Genomic DNA, 22,408 nt, shown 5'->3' on the forward strand with positions numbered 1-22,408 from the left:
TAGTTCATAGTGGTATCCTGTGAACCAGGTCTGCACAAATTTGACAGGAGCAGAAATTCAAAAGTTTGGTTTTTCTGTAGGTGTTGGTGCTGTGGCAGAGCTGCTGTATAAAAGAATCACTTCTTTTATAAGAATAAATATTTTTATTACATTAATATTTTATTATCTTAATAATAAATAATTTTTTATTAAGAATCACTTAGGCAGAGATAATATTCCAGTCCTCTGTAGCAGTTCCTCTGTCTCCATCCCTGTGCTGTTCCAGGGAATCCAGTGGAATCCAACTCCAAGAAATCCAGACTCCTGGATCAGTGTACACGGAGCTGGACCCTTTCCCAGCTTACCTTAGGCATGACTGGAACATCATACATCTTGTATTACTCTTTTAAAGGTGATATTCCCCATTCAAAACGTGTTTGGGGTAGGATTGCTGTCCTGGAGTGGTGACAAAGTGCAGCTGCAGGTGGATGGAGATGGTTTCCTGCAGATTCCAACAGTTCAGTTGTGTGTGAAGGGAAAGTGGCACCTTTAAAAACCTTTAGAAACTGAAAGTGTGAGGAATGTGTTGCATTCCAGCAGTGACTGCTCTGAACTGAACAGGCTGGTGGAGTCTGGAGGAAAGATGCTCTCACATGAAAGAAATTGTGGTTTAAAGCTCCCAGTGTGTCCCACTGGAGCCTTTTAGAGCTGTTTTAAATGGTGCTTTTCCCACCCAGCTCATGTCTGTGGGGAGGGGTTTGGAGGGGGGTCGTGGAAGAGGCTGGAATGGTGCTGGGATGTTGTTTCATCCAGGTCTCAGGGAGCATCTCATTTCCATGTTAATCTTCAGCATTTGGGATCTCTCAATAAGGAAATCACCATTGAGAGACAGCACAGAAAACATACCATATAACTGCAATCTGGATTAGAGAATATATCCTTGGACATATTCAAAGTAAGGCAACTGGAGGAAAAGCAACATAAGAGATGAACAGACTGGGGCTGTTTCAGAGCAAACATCTCCATCCCTTCCCTTCCCTTCAGCTCAAGCACTGGTGAGATGGCAAAAAATTATTGCCTGAGAAGGCAAAGCATAGCTGGAATAACAAGCAGCAGAATTTGACCCAAAATCGTTTTCTTTGCCCAGCCCATGCAAATTAACACATTAAAACCCACCCAGTTGTTCTCGGTTTTAAATTCAAGTGCAAACTACTGGTCAAAGTCTCGATCAGATTTTAATTAATCAGTGAGGAATAGGAGAATTAATCTTTGCAAATCCCACAAATGTCTCACCGTGTGATTTTCAAAATGACTTGACACAGGGTAGTGGAAGAAATTCACTTTGGGAAGGAGAGTTGGGAGAGGTTTTCCCAAGATTTGCAGCCATTCAGAAGCAACTTTAGCTTGGATTTGTGTCCTGGGACAGCCAGTGGGAGATGGCAGAGGCAGAGGAGGGCCCCAAAAATGTGGGATGGATAGGGCTGAGGTCTTTATGGTGTTTCTCTGTCATTTGAACAGGCCCAGAAGCCCACACTGGGGGGGGTTGACATCATTATGTGCATCATTTGCACTGGTTTTATTTGGGTGTGGCCGTGATTTCCTGCCTGTCCTGTTCGATATTACCTTGTCCTTGCTGTGGGATTCCTGAGGAAGAATTTTTCTCTGTAAAGCTCTGAAACTTGTTATAAGCATTCAGCCTATATGATAGTTTGAGTAGTCCTGGACTGCAAAGGGAACTGGAACACCTGTGGTGGAGCATCAAAGCAGAGATTTGGAGAGGAAGGGCAATTAAAAACGGGAAGAGGAATAAGGGCTGGAATGAAGCAGGAGCTGTGGTTGAGGAAGGTTGTTTAAATCGCCCTCCTATCTTATTTGTGTTTTTTTCTTTAGATAAAAAAGTTAATCTGAGTTCCCCATGACCATTGAATGGCAGAGAGGAAAACCCAAATGCTGAAATGTTGTTCCAAAATCCCCATCCCTGGAAGTGTCCAAGGCCAGGTTGGACGGGGCTTGGAGCAACCTGGGCTGGTGGAAGGTGAACCTGCCCAGGTTGGATTGAGATGAGCTTTAAAGTCCCTTCCAACCCAAGCCAGTCTATAGTTTTATGATTCTAAAAGTAAATGAAACTTAAAACTTTTTTTTTGTAGGTAAGCACCGCAATTTAAAAATCAAATGCCAGCTACCAATTGTGAATTTTTAATGTTGTTTTTACTCAAAAAACAACATATGTAGTTACACATATAGGGATAGATTGACTGCTCAGTTACAACTTTAAATTCTAGGTTTTAAACTTTTTAAAAATGATTAGTTGCCTGGTTTGTTACTCAATATCTATTTATATTGTGCATTTTTCTTTGCTGAGGATTGCTGTGGTGGAATGGTATTTAGGAATATCCCTTGACCTGTGCTTTAGCAATATTTTAGACCATGGAATTGTTTCATCTTTCCCCTTTAAATATGGAGTGAGCTCCAGAAAGCCTCTTTATTCTGCTGCAAGTGAAATGATCCTTACTTTCCTTGAGTAGCACAGGGGCTACAGTGAACCCTCACTATTTGTATATTAGTGTATTAAAAGTAATTATTGCACATAAAGTCACTCATGAGCAGAGCAACCTCTTAACAGGAGGGACCTCAGCTTGACACTGAAGGTGTAATTTTAGGTTCAGTGTTGACTCAGTTGGGACTTTCTTATTTTTCCCTTTTTTTTTCCCCTGCTCATTGTTGCTGTGTGAATCTCTCCTGAGAGGGGCTGGGAGAGCAGTGGAGGAAATGAACTTCCTATACCCGGAAAAGCAAAGGCAAACACAGGCTGTCAGCCCTGCAGGGTGAGCTCACTGGGACAGGGAGGGCTTTTCTTTCTGCAGCCTTCGTCTGTTATAATCTGAACTGCCTGGGCCCTGTAGAAAAGAGAGAGAAATGATTTTCAGTTGGCAGTTTTCCTGTGCTTTTCCTTATTGTTTTAATGGTTTCACCTGAAAGGAATTTTTGATGAGATCTGTATCAGTTGCTATGAAGGGGCATTGTAGTGGCTCAGTGGTTTGGTTAATGTAAAATGACTTGACTTACAAATAAACCAGAGCAAGAAGTTTTCCTAAGAGACACTTTTATGCCTTTTCTGTTGTTTTGTGGAACTTTCAATGCTTCATTGATTTAGAAAAACTTGTGTTTTAAGTGAAACGTGGTGGGAGAGAGTTACCTTCTGGTTGGTTTTCTTTGAAAAAACATCAAATTGCTCACAACCCACCAGTGCCAGTGGGAATCTCATCTCCAGGGAGCTCTGGCAGTGCCCAGGGCACTGTGTTGTCCCTCAAGGGTTGCTTTGTGATGTTCCCATTCCAGGTGGTGTTTGAGGCATGGCAGGCACCACCAAGGCTACACACTGTGTAAGTGAGGAGTATCTTGCTTGCTTTAGGAGTAAAGGAGAGAATACAGTGCTTTTACCAGGGGAGAATGTTGTTGCTGAAGGAGCTCAGAGTGAGTATCTCAATATATCCTGATGGAGGCAGCTTTTAAACTTAATTGATTTTTTTTTTTTTTTAATTTTTAAATTTTACATTATCAAAATGATAACAGGGGGCTGAAATATCAGTTTTAATTAGCTGAAGTCCTAACACTTCACAGCTTTAACTTGACTTGAAAATGAGAAGCTGGTTGAATTCTGCAGCGCGGCCGTTGGGACAGCGGGTTCTGTGGGCAGGGTTTTGGGTGGAGAACGGCTGTTTTGGCTCCTTATTTCTTCTGAAAGAAACGCATCAGTTCCTTCTGGGGAAATGGAAAATGATCCCAGCAAATGGAACCTGTTCAGTGTGGCTCGTGGGTTCAGGAGGATGGAGTCACGTGGTGGTACCTCCGTATCCGTGTGTAGCTTCGCCCCGGGTGAAGTCGCCCCTTGTGCTGCTCAGATGGATAAATCCAGGAAGGGGGGGTTTTGTAGAGGGAATTCCTGCTTTCTGAGCCACGTGAAGTTTTGGAGGGGCCAGCAAATCCCGGAGGAGAGGATCCAGTTGACATAACCCACTTGGATTTTCGACGGTTTCATCCAAAGTTTTTCACCCAAAGACATTTTGGAAAACTGAGTGGGCACAGCATGAGAGAGTCTTGTCACAACAAGGGATGGGCTAAGATGGAAATGAGGAGAGAAATAAATGCTCAGCTGTCACGGCAGAGGGATGTCACCTGGAGAATTTGGCACCAGGCCCTGCAGGATCCTGCTAATTAATGGGCTCAAACATGAAGAAGGCTGGAGGTGATGCAGACTTAGTGCAGTAAAACCAAGGGATGGCTGAAGAATTGCAGAAGGGCCTTAAGTCTTTAATTACTGATTAATAACAGTGAATGAAATGCAACCTAGATAAATGTAAGTGCTGCATGTGCTGGAAAAACACATGCAAGTTATAGAAAATTATGGTTTTAAACTGACTGTTACTGCTCAGTGGAGAATCTTGGGATTATGACTCGTAGAGCCATGGAAACATCAGCTCAGAGCTTGGCAGCTTTAAAATCTAAACAAAGCAATCTCAGTGAGAAATGTTGGGGATTAATAGGCAAGAAGTAGTGAATAACTCAAAGCATCGTGGAGATTTGGGGAATGGCCACGTCCTGAAGGCTGTGAGGGTTGGTTGGCTCGTTTTCCAGAAGGAATTTTAGAGCTGGAGAATAGTTAGAGCAGGAGAAGGTTGATCAGAGAGGTGGAATGACTTACGTGGAAGAGGAGTGACGGAGTAGAGAGGAATTATGGAGATGGGTTTTAAAACCAGAGTAAACAAAGTGCAAATTTGAGGTGAAATGTAGGCACACACCACGTGTTTCTCTCAGACTGATGCAATGCACCCTTTAAATCACTGCTGAAAGTAAGGTTGTGCCACTTTTCTTGGGTTTTTTTTAGTATCTGTCTCCTGTTCTTGCCTTGGCTCCATTCCTGGGAGGTGCCCCTGAGCTGGGGAGCTGCTTCACTCGTGGGTCGAGGAGGGATTTGTTCTCGGGTCTTGTGATCTCGAAAGGTTAACGTGTTAAATGAACACATCACACAGCTGGGCACTGGGGATTGGGAATATTGCTTTAATAGCCAGGGCCCAAAAGCCAACAACAGAGTCCTTCCTCCTTCTCCTTCCCTGTGTGTGTTTATACAACATAAAAGCTCTCTGTGGTAGCTGAGGAAATATGCCTTTTTTTGGACTTGTGTTGAGACTGTTCTGAAGTGCTTTCTGCAGTATTGTTTGCATTATTTTGCTTCAAAAGCAGTAAACTTTGGAAAATGTGATATCCATACTCGATTTAGATTTAAGATAATCCAGTCTAGCTACAACACTGTGAACATTAAACCATTTTTCGTGTTTCAGACTCGTTCTTGTTAAAGAAAAAAGCCTTCCTGATATGGATGGTGATAGAGCCCCAGCAATTGCTGTATTTGCTGTAACACATCTTGATGTCAGAAATGTTTTCCTGCAGAATTCGCCTGAGGAAATTTTGAGACCATTGTTTCTTAACAGACATTGTTCCAGAGCGTAATAAAGGTGAATCAGAGATTTTGGCTTTGTGAGCTGGAGCCAGGGGTGAGACTGTGCTGCTGTTTAGGGCTGAGACCAAAGTGGGAATTGAACCAAAGCCCTGAATTCTTCCTGCTCTGGAATAAGAATTTGGGTGGAAGTGGGGTGTGTGTATCAGAGATGTGTAGATGTAGGATGCTGTGGAATGGGGAATTCTGCTCCACAAAGAGAATCTTTGCAGTCTTGGTGACACCTCTGTGCTGATCCTCCTTCCAGGGCATGAATAAGAGTAATGTTGGAGTAATGTCAGAGTTAGTGATGCTGCCACAGGAGAAGGAAGATGTAAGTAAGGGTAAGATTTGGGTCTCCTTGCTCTCACCAGCAAATCTACCTGCTGGCTTCAGAGAGAAAAGGTGTGAGTGGGTGTGGATTATTCCTTGACTGGTCCTCTCAGTTCAAGTATTCAGATAGTCCAGGCTTCAGAAGAAGAGCAAACCAGGTTTTTTTGCTGTTCCTTGTTTTTTTTTTCTTGGTTGTGCACCCTCTTCAATGCCAAGAAGTGGGTAGGATTTGGGATTTGCCTCAGTGAATGAGGACATGAATTATTGTTGATTATACATAATATGCAGCCTCTCCACCTCTAGGAGGCATTTAGATTTCCTCCATATGACAGACTATAGGTAGTAGTTAAAAAATCAGATTGTTTTTATAGTTATGCAACTTAGTGAAGAAATCTCACCCTTCACTGCCAGAGTTTTATTAAAGTTAAATGGGGGAGGGTGTGAAGGCTTTGTCTCAAAACCAAACCAAGGCTGCAGTATCAGTCTGCTGTGTTATCTTTAATTTTGATACACACTTTGTGATACTCCCTTGTCTCTGTCCATGAGTCATGGACAGAGCTCTTCCTGTCCCAAAATGAAGGATAGCACTGTCCCCAAGCATTCTGGGGCTGGAGTGACTCAGAAAAGCACCAGAACTGCAGCATCACCAGCACCCACCTTCACTGGTGTGAAGCACTGGAGGGACCACGCAGAGGAGGAGGCAGGAGGGATGTGGGAGACAGAGCACAGCAAGTTGCAGGGCAGGTTTCTCAAATGCTGCTGTCCCAGCTGCTGGAGGGACTGGAGCACACTTGAGCCACAGGCAATGCTCCTGAGGCCAACATGTGTTGGTTTATACTTGGGATAAGTTAAGAGGCTGCTTGGTATTCAGCCAACTCCTTGAGCCGTGGTGATGCAGTTTGCAGGAGTCACACTGAGAGTAACTCAGCCTGGGCTTTGGGAAGTGCCCAGCTCACTTTGCTTCTCTCCCTGTGAATATTTCCTGCCTGTTACTGTTTTATCTCCTCGTGGCTCGAGTCCTTTATGGCCCCATAACAGTTTGCTTAAAGATTAGCTCGTTTTTCCAGTTAAAAGAATCTCACTGAGCTTTCAGCTCTCACTGCACAAAGCAACCACACTTCTTCTTCTTCTTCTTCTTCTTACCAGCACTGTAACTCTTCATATCTCCATTTTTCCTGCCCAGTGCAGGATGAACCCCCCCCTGCCTGTTGTTGGCTGAGGAGGACAGGATGGAATGGAGCTCGAGTGTCCAACACTGGGTTCTTTTGAAGCCTGTTATGTGCTGTAATTTCGCTGCTCGTACAATGGCTTCATTTATAACTTGTAATTTAAACACATTGTCTGAAGTAGTCAGGCCTATATTAAATATCACTTACATACATCATAAAAGATAAAAGGTGTATAAATAAGCCCTTTCCTTCAAGTACTTATTCCTCTGTGTGTTGTTCCCTTGTTGGAGGGTTTGAAGAAGTGACTTGAAGCGGAATATCCACTTCTGCCAAGTCCCAGTTTTCCTGCAAGGAATAGTTTGCCAGCTATCAAATAAATGACAGTCAAATAAAACAAAGTCTCACTTAAATCCCCCTTTCCTTGCTGTGTTTCACTCTGAGATCTGGTCTGTAGTGTTAGCACACTGTTAACAACACAAAAAACTCTTGTTCTTTTTATTCTCAGTGTGGATTCACAGATGAAAAATCCCTTGTTTTTTTCTTTCTGTCTTCCCTCTGTTTCAACTCAAAGCCCAGGTTGTTTGTGGATGTTAAAACCTTCGCATTATTGATTTTGCTGAGCACAAGAAACGTTTGAGAAAGAACTGTGACTCCACAATATGTTTGATTGACTTTGTGTGGGGACACGTGCTTGTCCCTGAGAAAGCTGTCAGTAGGATGTTACTTTTGTTTCATTCAACTGCAGATCATTCTGTCCTCTGGCAACATAAAACCAAATGAATTCAAATAAACCATTCAAGCTACTTGTAATATTTCTGTTAAAAAACCCCTCTCTCTCCTTTAGAGATTCCTTTCTTCCCCCCTCCCATCCCGTTTCATTTTTTCCAGTTTTTTTTCTCCATCTGCACTTGCTTGTCTCTCCTGGTAATTGTTTTCATCTTCACATATTTCCACGTGGTGTATTTACAAAGGGGAAAAGCAGGCTGGGAAGAAGGGTTGTGTTTGAGCACTTGCTGCAGTTTCTGAAGGAGCAGAGAACAGGTTTTGACGTTCTTTGAAATCGGGTTTGTTCAGTAGGAGCTGGTTAAGGAGTTTTGGAGTGGGTATTTTATATCCTCGGGGTTTATTTTATATCCTCAGGGGTTATTTTACATCCTCAGAGGCTTCTGAGCTAAAGGAGCAGCACAGTGGCAGCTACTGAGGTGCTTCCTGGGGTTGGGAGCAAGTTCCCTGTGCACGTGTCCTTCCAGACAAAAGTTAAATGAGACAAACTTGGGAAAATCGAGCCCAGTTCTAGCAGGAATTAAAAAAAAAAACAAACAAACAAATCCAAAAGCAGATGAAACCCAAAAATAGAGCAGAGGGATGAGGGAATCTTTACCAGTCCATTCTGGAGCCATCTCCAGCCAGGCCCTGCCTGTTCCCAGCTGCTTCCCAGCCTCCTTCCTTACCTGTGATGGTGGGGTGTGGACACAGGGATGGAAATGTGAACCCTTGGGACAAAGCCACGATGCAAATGACACTCCTGAACCTTAGAAATTTCATCCCTAAATTTGTCAGAAGCCCAGGATGGCTTGGGTTGGAAGGAACCTGGAAGATCATCTACTTCCAACCCCTGCCGTGGGCAGGAACGCCTTCCAGGAGACCAGCTTGGGTTGCAGATGTTTGAGCAGAGTTATTCTGTTCAGTTCTTGCTGAAATCCCTGGCAAAGCTTGCAGCAGCATTGGGAAGGTGGGAATAGGCTTGGAATGTTGCAAAGGGCTGCTGTGTTTGATGCCCTTTCAGTGTCTGTGGCATGTGTGGGCCATGAAGACTCCTCTTCCAGGAGGAGACTTCCACATCTCTGAAAAGTCAGATAATTCCAATAAGTCTCCTAACCCTGAATTGCTCTGGAAGGACAATCTTTTTCTTGGTGCATTCTTCCCAGAACCCATCATTTTCTGGTCACATGGGCATGTTTGGGAGTTCAGCTGGTTAATAAATAACGACTGATCTGAGATAGAGCAGAGGGGGTGAACAGACAGGTTGTGCTCAGTTATTAAACACGGGATGGAGTTCAGAGTTATTAAACATGGGATGGTAATTAACAGTCTGGAGGCATGAGAGAGGTGAGGGTTGGGGAGCACCAGGCACCTCAACAACAAACCAGCCCCCAGATCGCCGGGGAAAGGCGGTAAATAAATGAGTTTGTATATTTTGATAAACGTCATTAAGATGCTGAAAAATGGGATCATCCATTAATGGCTTGGAACTGTTCGTTGAGGGGAAAATAATAGTGGGAGCTCCTTATAATTTTCATCTAAAACCAGGAGTCTGAGTTGGTAAGAGCAGAATGGGAATGTCATCTGGATTTAACACACAGGGCAGATCCTTTTCTTCTTTTTTCTTTCCTTTTTTTTTTTTTTCTTTTCTTTTCTTTTCTTTTCTTTTCTTTTCTTTTCTTTTCTTTTCTTTTCTTTTCTTTTTTAGGCACATGGGGTAAGCAAAAAACTCTTGATTTAAAGCGTGGCCAATTTTCTGATCTTTTTTTTTTTTTCCATAATCCCATTGATGTCTGGATGCTTTCCCATAGTTATTTAGAGTGATGATCATGAAGAAACTGTTGCCAACTTAGAATATGGTAGAGTGGATTCTTGCTTAATACTGTTGAAAATCAGCCAAGACCTATCTAATTCTGGACCAGAGTGCTGTGTTGGGTGGTTTTATTTGTGGAATTCTTGATTTATCAATGGTGTGTGTTCCTGTGTAATGAACTGTGTAAGTACAGTCATTATGTATGGTAACATATGATTCAAATCTTACTTTTAATTAGAGAATATGAGGTTAAGAAGACAAACTCTTTATCAAGATGGAAACATGAGGCTTGTTTTCCAGATTAGTCCTCAGTCAAATTAGGTCAGTCCTATTTACATGACTGTAATTTAAAGAATATTTTCTTCATCTTTGATTTGTTACATGACAGGCATCCTTAAACCACATGTTTTGCTTAAAAAATGAATTTATGTAAGTTAGAACTGGAATAAAGACTATTTTTGTCAAGTATGTATTTTGTTTCCAACATATATGTATGTGCAAAGAATTTAAACTGTGATGTGATTTGATTTTAGAATACCATCCAAGCTTACTCAATTTATCAGATGAATACCAGCTGGTGCATCTGACAGCCAAAACTAGAAAAATAACCTCATTTAAAGATGGAAATCCCTATTCATGAGACCATTTCAGAGCCTTTGCTTTCCAGCAGGACTGGTTGAGCAGCATGTTCTGATCATTGGGGTAGTTTTGGTTTTCAAAGACAGATGGTCATTGTGTTTAATGTCTGTGTATTAATGTTCTGTTGATAAAAGTTATGAGTAAGTTGTTAACTTCTCTGGGAAAATATAATTAAACTGTTGAGATCAGGGGACATGTGACCTGTGCTACGCTTGGTTCAGAGGCTTCAGACTCAATTAGCTCTGCAAAATTGCTGTGAATTTTTACCTGTTTGCTTCAGTTATGGGGAGAAAAGGTTCCTTTGTTTACAGGAAATAGAAAACTGGGTTTTTTTTCAACCTCTTGGGAGCTTCTCAATCCTATATTTTCAAATATAGGATGAGTGGTTCACTATTTTCAAATATAGGATGAGTGTTTCTCTATTTTCAAATATAGGATCAATGGTTCTCTATTTTCAAATATGGGATGAGTGGTTCACTATTTTCAAATATGGGATGAGTGGTTCACTATTTTCAAATATAGGATGGTTCAGCTTGAGAGATCTCAGCAGACTCGTTCCTGGGAAATCAAATGCTCTGGTTTCATTTCAGACCATCCCTCTTTCCAGCTCCACTCAGGTTGCTCTGGGTGGGAGCTTTCCTGGTTTTGTTTCTCGACTCTTAAGGCTTTAAGTCTTTTTTTTCTGTCATGGATTTTAGCTTGACAGGAAAATACTGCAGCTGGAACATGTGCTGCTGTACCCGAAAGCATTAATTGGTTTTGTAGGCGGTTGTCTTCTGGGTTAGAGTGACAGGAAGGTGCTGAATTCTGACACCTGAAAGTGTTGACAATACTGGGATTTTTTTCATGGACCATTCTTACCTGTTGCAATTATTTCTGTATTAATTAGGAGCCCTCCTTTTGGAGGAGCTGGCTTCGATTTTATGCCTTTTTGGTGCCCTCATGCACTGGGATATTTAAAAATTGAGTTTAACTTGCAAACCATATCCTCATATATTTAACAGAATATAGGAAAAGCTCTTTTTAAGAACTAGTTGAAGGCAAATGTGATGTTACAGGGATGGTCAATGTGTGTCTTTTTGCTGTTTTACACTTTTTGGTTACTTTTAACACATTCTTCTGCAGAAGAACTCTGTAGTTATTGCCTCCACAGGTGTATAAACAAGAAATTATTTGAGACCTCAGGCCTGCAGGTGACTGCTTTGTGTCTGAGCTGCTTGACTCCCTCCTCTCCTGAACGTGCTAAACCTTCATTCTTGTATTTCTTGAGTGTTTGCTCACTTGGCTTGGTGTCATTATTCCTAACTTGTGCTTTTTGATAGCATTTCTTTGTTCTCTTATTAACTGGCAGCCCTGAGAAGTGAGATAGGATCACTGCATGAATTTATGGAATGTCTTACAGCTTTATATACAGAATTATTCATATAAGACCATTGGAGAAGTTGCTGTTACAGTTGTGAATCTCAAATAAAGCTGTCATTTACTTCTCAGCATCCTCTTGCAGTAGCATAAAAAAAACTCCCTGAAGTGGCTGAGCAATTATTCTGCTTCGCTTTAAACTTAAGGTGGCCTCAATTTACTGGGAATTTTTTGGTGTTTGTTTGTTTGATGACAAATGAGACGTGTCTGTATTNTGGCAGCCCTGAGAAGTGAGATAGGATCACTGCATGAATTTATGGAATGTCTTACAGCTTTATATACAGAATTATTCATATAAGACCATTGGAGAAGTTGCTGTTACAGTTGTGGGAGCGCTGTGAATCTCAAATAAAGCTGTCATTTACTTCTCAGCATCCTCTTGCAGTAGCATAAAAAAAACTCCCTGAAGTGGCTGAGCAGTTATTCTGCTTCACTTTAAACTTAAGGTGGCCTCAATTTACTGGGAATTTTTTGGTGTTTGTTTGTTTGATGACAAATGAGACGTGTCTGTATTGCCTTCTGTTTGCTGGTTCTCAAATGAGATTCTCTCAAGGCTGTTCCTTCCCAGCCCCTTGAGCAGCTCTGGGCACGGGGGCTTCACTCAGCTGGTGTGAGGAGGGGAAAAGGTCCCAAATGCAGAGAGTTATCCAAAAACTTTTTCAAGTGGATGAATTCTGTTACTGTGGGTGAAGTTGAATAAAGTGGTGGATGCAGTGGGAAGGTAAACATGGTATAGGAACTGTGCAGTTGAATTGATATTTGTCTGGGCTGAGGATTGTTCCAAAGGAAAGAAATCAGCTGGATGCAAAGTCAGCAAAGGGATCTGGGGGTGAAGTGTTTTCCTGCTCTTCTGTATCACAGAAAGGCCTCGTGACATTCTCAGTGGGTTTTGTTCCTGGTTGTGCTGTCCCTGACATAAGTTACCTGCTTCTGGTGTTAAAAGCAATCCTTAGATTGTTTGGGTATTTTTTATTATTGTGGAAGTCGGGAACGTTCCTGTTCCTTGGTCACGTTTTACATTTGCCAGCCTGGATGGCAATTGGAAGTCGTTGGCTGGCAATTCCCAGTTGGATTTTATGGGCAGAAGTCCCAGTTGGCAGCAGTTGCCTTCTTCACTGATGGGCAGAGGCAGAAGGAGTCTGGAGCCCCAGGAAATTGTGCAGTTGGCAGGACAGGGACTGTTTGTACCCCTGTTACCCGACTCCCACCTCGAGTGGGGAGGAAACCAGCAGAGCAAAGTCCCTTTGAGTTGGGAGGTGAGAGCTGAGATGCTCAAGGACTGTTCCCTTCTCCCTGCCAAGTCCAAGAGAACTTGGAAAAACAATGCTGATACAATAAAAAGAGCTAATTTTAATTTTTTGAAAGCTGTATGTTATGACTTGCAGCCATACCACGGGCCAGAGGCTTTTACCCCCCAGACTTGGAATATCTGCAGAAACCCTGGCTGAGTGTTGCTCGTGATTGAAACACACCAGTGGAGATTTATGTGTTTAATCAAGAGGGAATAATTCTAAAATTGATTCTCCCCTGCCCCCAAAACTGTTTGTGTATTAGTCTAAATGTATTTGTTGTGATACAACACGTCAGGATTTATAACTTTCATACAGTTCAATAGCGGAATTTCCAAATATAATTAGAGGGTTAAAGGCATTTAAAGAATAAAAGCCCTTTAATGAAATTCAGCTTTTATTGACAACCCACTAATATCTGCTGCATTCACATAAAGATTTCTAATGGAATCCTGGGAGCAGATGAAAGCTCTGCTGTTGAAAAGCTCGGTGCAGATTCATCAGCTCCGCTTTGGGAATGCAGATGGGGAGCTCGGAGCTCCCCCAGCTCAGGCCAGTGCTGCTCTTTCTTTCACAGGGGATCCCATTAAGAGCTGGAGTAAGGAGATAGATGGCAGCAGACTGAAACATTTATAAGCAGTTATTCTGAGTTATTAGGTGAATGTTTTCAGTTTTCCAAAAATTGTAACCTTGCTGCTTTTGAAAGAAAGAATTTCTCCTTCACTCGCTCACCTACCTGAGCTGTTTGCAGGTACCTGATTTGTGACCAGTTAAAAGAATTGTGGAGAAAACTGAGTGTTATAAGATCCTTTTTGGCTTTCGTCTGTTTAGGATCTAAGAAATATTTTATTTTTTTTTTTTTAGAATCATAGAATCTTAGAATGGTTTGGATTGGAAGGGGCCTTCAAGACCATCCAGTCCCACCCCCTTCCACCAGCCCAGGTTGCTCCAAGCCCCATCCAGCCTGGCCTTGGACACTTCCAGGGATCCAGGGGCAGCCACAGCTTCTCTGGGAAGTCTATTCCAGGGCCTCCCCACCCTCACAGGGAAGAATTTCTTCCCAATATCCCATCTAACCCTGCCCTCCTTCAACTAAAAGCCATTCCCCCCTGTGCTGTCCCTCCAGGCCCTTGTGAAAAGTTCCCCTCCAGGGAACTTCCTTTGTGTGACAAAATATCTAATAAAAATGCTCTTTAATCTGAATGTGTTTGGGTTTATCCTCCGTGGGGGCTCAGTTAAAACAAGTTCCACCCCGTGCTCTTGTGCTCTCTGGGGTTGGACACTCAGTCAGGAATTTGGAGCTGGGTCTTTTTAGCAGTTCAGTTCCTACCAGAGGTGGATTCGGGGGCAGTCTGGTGATCTGGGGCACACCCAGGGCTTTGCAGAACCTGGGAAGGGAATTTGGAGAAGGAACATTCCTCCTGTCCCGGGGATCCCTGCTCAGGCTGTGGGATGAGCTGTGTTTGCACCCCTCTCCCAGGGCATGGCTGTGCTGCTCCCTGGCTCCTCAGTTCTTTTTCCACAGAAGGGAAGAGTGGAAGGCAGGGAGGAAAATGGCAGCCCTGAGAAGTGAGATAGGATCACTTCATGAATTTATGGAATGTCTTACAGCTTTATATACCAAATTATTCATCTAAGACCATTGGAGAAGTTGCTGTTACAGTTGTGAATCCCAAATAAAGCTGTCATTTACTTCTCAACATCCTCTTGCAGTAGCATAAAAAAACCTCCCTGAAGTGGCTGAGCAATTATTCTGCTTCGCTTTAAACTTAAGGTGGCCTCAATTTACTGGGAATTTTTTGGTGTTTGTTTGTTTGATGACAAATGAGACGTGTCTGTATTTCCTTCTGTTTGCTGGTTCTCACATGAGATTTCTGAAACAATGGATTGGTGGAGGCTGTAACACAATATCATCAGCACAAATAAAACACAGGCTGGGAATAAAATAGCTGCTCTGGTCTTTTTCAGTAAGTTACAAGATACATTTCTCGTGGCTTTTTGTTGATGAACTTGTTCTGAGTATGTGATGACAGAGCCAAGGGCCAAGGACTGAACCCTTGATTTAGTGCTGGATCCCTCTTGGGAGTTGTGTTTATGTAAGGATTGGGTTTAAAAAAAAAACCCAGTGGGGAGGTTGCAGGGTTTTAGCAGGAGAACTTGCTGGGATGAAGGGAAATATTTGGAATTAACATACTGCTTGTTAAATAGTGCATTATGTGATGTGTGTCCGAGGGAAATTTCTCTGCTTTTCTTCTCCTCCCGGTTGAAAAGCGATGAGAGGGAAGAGGCAAGGGACTGAAATTAGTATTGATTCACAGATTTAAGAGCAGGAGCATTCACTTTTTAATTGTCAGGCTAAAGAGCAGGGGCTGCCTGGTGCTTCCACAGTAACACTCTGGGAAATCCGTGGGTTTATTCCTGGGATGGGATGGTTGTAGCTCAGTGCATGTGGCCAGTGTGGGGCACAGAGGGTGCTGAGAAGATGCTGCTAAATTCTCTTGTGGTTTTTTTTATGTCTTTCAGGACTTGCAGTGAATGGAGGAGGACACTTTTTACTAGAGGTTTAACCCGTCTAAAGATACCAAGGTAGGAGAATTTTTCCTTCTTGCAGTCCCACTTTTCTTTGCAGGAGTTATTGAATTGTTTAAATACAATTGCAGTTCTCTTCAGTTGTTTCTTTGCTGATCTGTGATCACCTGGATTTGGAACATGGAGCAGGAGGGGCATTGTCTTCCTATATCAGTTTTATTGATTTTTATCCTGATTGTTTCTGTATTTAGAGAAAAAGATGTGGGAGTTTTCACATATTAGTGTTTGATCATTCCCTGTCTTTCCCTACTGGAGGTGATCGACAGGAAAACAGATGTAATAAAATTATATGTAGGATTTTATGTTATTGAGTTCATTCTAACTAAAATATTGATACTTTTTTGTAAACAAAGTGTATAATAGGGACGCTGCATTCTGTAGAAATGTACTTTGGTATCTTAATTGTTTCAAGGCTTTTTTTATATAAAATCCAAAAGACTCTGTGTTTTGAGAAAATCTCCAGTGCTGGCCAATGGATTGAACTTGACTTCTGTATTGAATATTCTTGAGACTTGGGCAGGTTTGCAGAACAGGCTTACAGCAGCTCCTTAATTAGGTCTGTATCTAAGATGTATTTTTGATTATTTAAAAATTAAGCAAATAATTCGCATTTCCTTTAGTGCCTGAGCAGTGAAGTGCTGTAGCATTTCCCCACACTTTATACATTGCCTAGTTTTTCGTTTTCATTTTTCTGTCACACCAGAAGTAACTTCAGACTGAAGGGAGCCTCGAACAGAACGTGCAGTTTGGAGCTGGCGTGGTTTTGACTGGTGGGTTTTTGGCTGCTCCGTGTCTTTGCCAAAAGTTGAAATGCAAGAATCTCGCTGCGCTTCAGTCCTGTGGTGCTTTGGGGCAGAATCAGCCTTGTTGGTCCTGGCAGAGGGAGGGTTGTTGATTCCAGCTGTAGGAAGTGCCTTAAAATTCCTTCCAGGGCAGTTTAATTCAAGTCAACTTGTGCAGGATTGTGCCACGTTTTAGTTCAGGCTTAAATCCCCGCTCACGTGGTTGTTGATGGAGGCAGCTACTAATAATGTTTAAAATATGATTTTAGCTGTTCTGGGCAGCACAGAAGGCACTAAAAGCCCTGCAGAGGAGTTGCTGGAAGTGAGGTGATGGCATTCCTAACTTCCCTGGGGTTATCACTGCTCTCCAAGGCTCTATAATTGACATTGTATATGGAGACTGGAACAGTCCCTCGGGAATTGTCTGTATCATTAATCCAGAATTAGAAACCAGGTTATGCAAAATGACAAAGCCCTGTTCAAAATTAAATTTCCTTAATTTCAAGGTCACCACATTTTCCTGTTGAAGAGAGAACTGGTTCTGACTTTTGACTTTCTCCTCGTGAGTGATTACATTCTTTCTGTAGAGTTTCTGATCTTATTTTAAGTTGGTGGTAAATCCCAACACTTAAATAAAAAGCATTGCTGGAGAAAGCCTTTTCCCAGAAGGGTAAATTCAACCTTTGAGTGAGAATTAAGGTTGCAGGGTGCATTAGCTGGTATTCTGTGGTTGGCAGGGTTATCTGCTGGTTGTTGTTGAGAGTGGTGAGTTCCTCTGAGCTCGGAGTGAGTCATGAGCTGTCTGTCAGTGGCATCTCTCCTGGAGCAGTTGTGCTTTTGTTCTCCATCCTTCTTACTCAAAGTATGACTGTTCTAGACGAAAGGAAAAACAATGCCCTGTTAGCAGAGGATGAGGAACTCAAGCCTGCACAGAGCTGAGGGATGAAGGGTCTTGTCCTCCTGCCTCCCAGCTCCAGGGGCTGCTGCAGTCTCCGTGACCAAGCTCTTTAACCCTCTGGCAGTGCTGTTTTCCAAGCACAGCACCACAGTGAGCTGTTCCTCAGACTCAACTCTGTGGGCTTTCATAATAACACGGTGCTTGTCTCCTTCCTCTCGGGCTCTAACTGTATAAAAATTACCTGTGAACACAAACCCCACAGACTCGAAGTGAACATCATCACCACAGACTCATCAAGGAATATGTTTGGCCACATTCACCTCGGGGCTGTTGTCGGGAACTCCACAAACATGGGGTTATTACCATGTAATGCTCTCAGGATTGCTTTTTAACTGGGGCATTACCAGCTGCTCTGTTTGATAAAATGAAAGGAGGGGTTGAAGCTGCTTCCTTGTGAGGCGTCGTGGTGTTGACCTGCTGCCCACGTTTTTCCAGTGGGGATGCTGGGTTTGGTGTTTTATGGATGTGTGTTTATGTATTTCCATCAAAGACAACTGGAGAAGCAAAGAAAGTGGGGGCATCTCAGAAGGACAGGAGAGAGCACGAGTTCCAGGGGTCAGTGCAGGATCTGTAGGAAGGACAGTCAAGATGCCTCCAAGTATTTGAGGAAGGGCCCGAGGGGATGAACATCAAGCCCCCCATCACCAATATTAGTCTTCAGGCTTTTGGGAGGGAACAAACATCAAACAATTCATTTTTGTTCACACACAGTTGTTCTAAAGCCTATTAGTTTAGAGAACTTCGTTTATTGAACTCTTAATTGCTTAAAGACCTCTAATTGGTAGGGTTTAGTCCTTTCAGTTCCTTTGTTGTTTTCCTATTTCCAAGTAATCCTCGAAGTTCTTGGCATGCTTGCTGGGTCCCAACAATGCTGTTTTCATTCCTGAAGTTCCTGGAAATATTTCATCTCTGAATTTTGCTCCCGTGTGTTTAAAGTGCGCGCGGACCAAGCTCACCAAAAATATGTGTTTCTTTTGACTTCAGTGTTGTTGTAGTCAGCTATTCCCACTCCTGGGGTGAGTCAGGGTGTTCTGGGAGGCAGAGTTTAATGGATTTGATCATCATGGATGATCCAGGAGCTCAGTGGTGACATGTGACAGCCCCAGTCGTCCCGTGAGCGTCCAAGTGTGGCTTTCACTGTTCTCTGGTCCCCGTCATCGGGCTCTGTCTCAAAACATCCTCTCGAATTTCACCACAGTTTAAAATGAGAGTTCAGCTTAAACCCTGAATAATTGATTTGAGGAGCATGGGAAGTTTCAGTCTGGCAGCAGCTACAGATTTCTGTGTACAGCATGAGTTGTATGTGGAGTAAATGCTTGAAAGCCAAACTCTGTCGTGTGTTTTCCTTTCATTTATCAATTTCTTTCATCTTGTTATAATTAGCTTTAGAAATCTGTCACTTGTATAAAAAAAAGTCCTTGTTACCTCTTCCTTCCCGAAGCTTGACTGCTCTTTAAAAGTGGTTTGCTAATTTATGAAAGGTTAGATTTTCTGTTCACAAAAAATGTTAATTTAGGCTTTACATGTTGTTAAATCCCGAAAACTAATACTCAGAAAGGTTCCCTTTTTTTGGCATCTTAATGTAAGATACTTATTATGCCCACTTATTAATTTCTGCTGTGGTGAGTTCAGCTTTGCTCATGAAGAGAGAGAATCTCGTGCTCCCAGGAACCTTTGAGATGGAATGTTTTATGAGGAAGGAGTTTTTCTGTTATTTTGCATAACTGAGTGGATTTTCTCTCAAAGGACTTTGGGGTGGTTTTTGTTTGGTTGGTTTTGTTTTGTTGTTGTTGTTGTTTTGGTTTTGGTGATTTTTTGTTTGTTTTTTGGGGGGTTTTTTTGTTTGTGTGTTTGTGTTTTTGGGATTTTGTTTGGGTTTTTTGGAATTTGTTTGTTTGTTTGTTTTGGGTTTTTTTGAAAAACATGTAAGGACTCATTCTTTTAAAAAAAATGTCTTTCCATCATTCTTTTTGGGAATTGAGGGAAAATTCACTGGGGAGTGTGATGCCTCAGGATCTTACCAAGTGGACAAAGGAGATGAATAAAGGAATGAACAGTGAGACTCTCATTGAAAAAATGTGTTTTAACAGAAGTTTGCTAATACTTTTACTTTATCTATCAGTATAATGTTTTGAGAATTTTTGACTCCATAATGCTCATAAACTTCTGGTGAATATTATGAAGGTCCTGGAAGCAAATTGTGTCTTAATTTGCTGCTGCCTGACCCAGGCAGGGAGCTGATGGGGTCCCGTGGGCTGGCACAGAGGTGTTCCTGTGCACACCCTTGGACTTCTCTCTTCAACCACAAATTAATATCTGAAGAGGCAGCTGCCAGAACTGTTGAACCACCTCCAACTTGGCAATAAAGGCTTTTTTTTGTTGTTGTGAAGTTGTCCTTTTCACCCACTGAGTAAAAGCTCTGCTGTGCTGCTGAAATTCGGGAGCATCCTTGTAAAGCACAGCCTGGTTGGGCCTTCTCCTGGCTAAAATTTCTATTTATGAACATGTATAAAGAAATCTGTTTCTTTTAAAGTGTTTGGAACACCAAAATGTTTACAGTAGCTTTATTTCCTACCAATGCCTGTCCCTCGTGGGTATTTTCACTACTGAGGCGAGAAAGGAACCGAAAACTTAAAGGGGAAATAAAATCCTTAAGAAATGTGCTTTTCACGTATGACTTGTTGCATTCCCTTCCTCCTTTTGTAGTTAGAAACTTGTGGAAAAAACCCAGAGTTCTAATCTGAGGATATACATTTAATAGCTTCTCCTGTTAACGTGCACAAAACTTGCCAGCGGTGGCTCAGCGATGTTTGTCCGACTCACTGCACATCAAACACCCTTTTGAACAAGAGCTTAGCTTTGCTAATCAGCTTTCTATAAAGAAATAATTTTATTTTTAGTGAGGTGATCAGAGAAGAGGAAAATAGAGGGATCTGGCTTTCTGCTGGTGGTATATGGGTGAAAAAAAGAAAATTGCTGTGATTTTTAATTCCGTGTTTTTTTCTATAAAAAGAAGCCAAACCGACTTCTGTGGGCTGTAATAATGTGTAGCCACCCAAAATGTGAAGTGGTTTTTGCAGCCTGTCTGCAAACTCTTGTCTTAAAATTAAGAAAACAAAGCAATAGGCCTTAGTCATTGCAGAGGATTTAATGAGCTGTCCCAGATTTGTTGGGGCTCAGTGCTCAGTGTAAGGTTGCAGAGCTCAGTCTGCCTCTACCTCCCTTGCCTTTGGTTTTTTTTTTTTCCCCCCTCATCATATTTTTGCTGCTGCCTCCTCATGCTCCAAAAACTGCTGTGGATTGTGCATTTAACTGAAATTTAGATTTCTTAGAGGATAAAACAACACGGGGCAGAGCGTGTGGACATGAACCAGATTCTTGAGCTGTTTGTTCTGAAAAGGCATCGTAGGGGTTGTACCTTTTTATTCACCTGCTGATGCTGTTTGGAGACTGGTGCTCGCACAAGTCTTCATTAGGTTTGGTTAATTCAAGCTACAGATGAGAAGATAAATGACCAGTAAAGTGTAGGAGCTCTTGGTTGCCCGAACTGATGACAGTTATCCCGTGGCAGTGGAGGTGGGAAGGGATCCACATCACATTCCTGCAGCTTTTGCTTCTGCTGGCACAGGGAATTAACCTGGGCTGGGAGATGCCTTGAGGAGCTTGTTGGGGGGTGAAAAAAGGCCTGATCCAGCTCCTCCTCATAATGTAATGCCATTTGCTGTTTAATCCTTCTAATTCCATGAACTAATAGGAGCAACAGAATTTTTAATTTCGAGTGCTTATTCTTAAACGTTCTTTCTGGCTCAGTGTTAGTGAACAGAGGGAGAGCTGTGACCACGTGTACTCAAAGCCACAAAAGGACGTGGCTGTGCGTGAAAATGGAAACCAGCAGCTGGTTCTGGTCACCTGCTCAACCTGCTGCTCTGTGATGTGAAAACCTCGCTCAGGATGTGAGTCTGGTGAGTGCTCACACTCAGAGTTCCTCACCACTGTGTGTGGGATGCAGTGAGAAACCACGTCAGGAGTTGCTGCTAAACCGAAATCACAGAATCAAAGTGGTTTGGGTCGGAAAGGACCTTCAAGATCATCTTGTCCCACCCCTTGCCACGGGCAGGGACACCTTCCACTAGAGCAGGTTGCTCAGAGCCCCATCCAAAAGACCTTGCTTTCCATCTCCCACCTGGGATGCTTCAAAGGGGACCTAAACTTCATTTAGGAGCCCTGGGAACGGGCCTGAACACCAGCTCCTTGTGTTTTGGTGGCCCAGGTGATGCTCTTGTAATTCATAGGTGCAAATGAAATTCCTGTTCTGCATTTTCTGTGTGATATTCATCCGTGCACGAATCCATTCTTGCACACAGACAGACCCTAAAACCTGCTTGTGAGATCTGATAAGTGAGTGGGAACGTGTGGAAGTCAGGACAGGCTGGAGTTGCTGTCACCCCTCTGTGCTGCCTGGGGTTTGGGATGTGTGTGCTCCAAGCTGCTGCCCTGGAATGCTGGTGTCTCTCTGTGAATAAATCATATTAAAAGGGCTTTCAGTGGCTTTAAATATACATAGAAAGCTCTTTGAACTGGGTATTATTGTATTAATAGACTTGAAAATATCAGATAAGTGAAGAAACTCAAGATGGCATTTCCTGAGCATCCTCCAAGAGGAACCTAATATTGTTACAGGGAAAAATGTCATTATTTATTTCTACAAGATGAATGTGTTACCTTGTAACTGTGGAAGCTCATGTGTACAATAGAAGGAAAATTGTGGTTTGTTGTATGTCCTGATCAAAGACTCTTTACAATCCTTTTGGTCTGGTTTGGAGCTGCTTTTGTTGGAGGTGTTTTGATGCTTTACCTGCTTTAATAAGTGGCTGTTCCCCAGCACAGGCTGTCACTGTGCCTGGTGATCCCAGACACTCTTTTATCTTCAGCAGCACTCAGACAACCTTTTTTTTTTTCACCTGAGACATACAGAGCAAGGAAAATGTAGGGATAATGTTTCTGTTTGATTTTTTGCATCAGTTACTCCGGGTTTGAGTGACTTGTCTCCTCATGACAATTTATTCAACTCACAAAGAATTTGACAGTCAGCCACGGCTGGAGTCGGGGTTGGTGTCAGCAGGATTGATTTTCTGAGCAACAGGAAGGGCAGCAACTCCTTCTGATGGGTTTGGCTTTAACA

This window comes from Lepidothrix coronata, unplaced genomic scaffold (assembly GCF_001604755.1).
Source record: "Lepidothrix coronata isolate B3197 unplaced genomic scaffold, Lepidothrix_coronata-1.0 Scaffold213, whole genome shotgun sequence".
NCBI classification, from domain to species: Eukaryota; Metazoa; Chordata; class Aves; order Passeriformes; family Pipridae; genus Lepidothrix; species Lepidothrix coronata.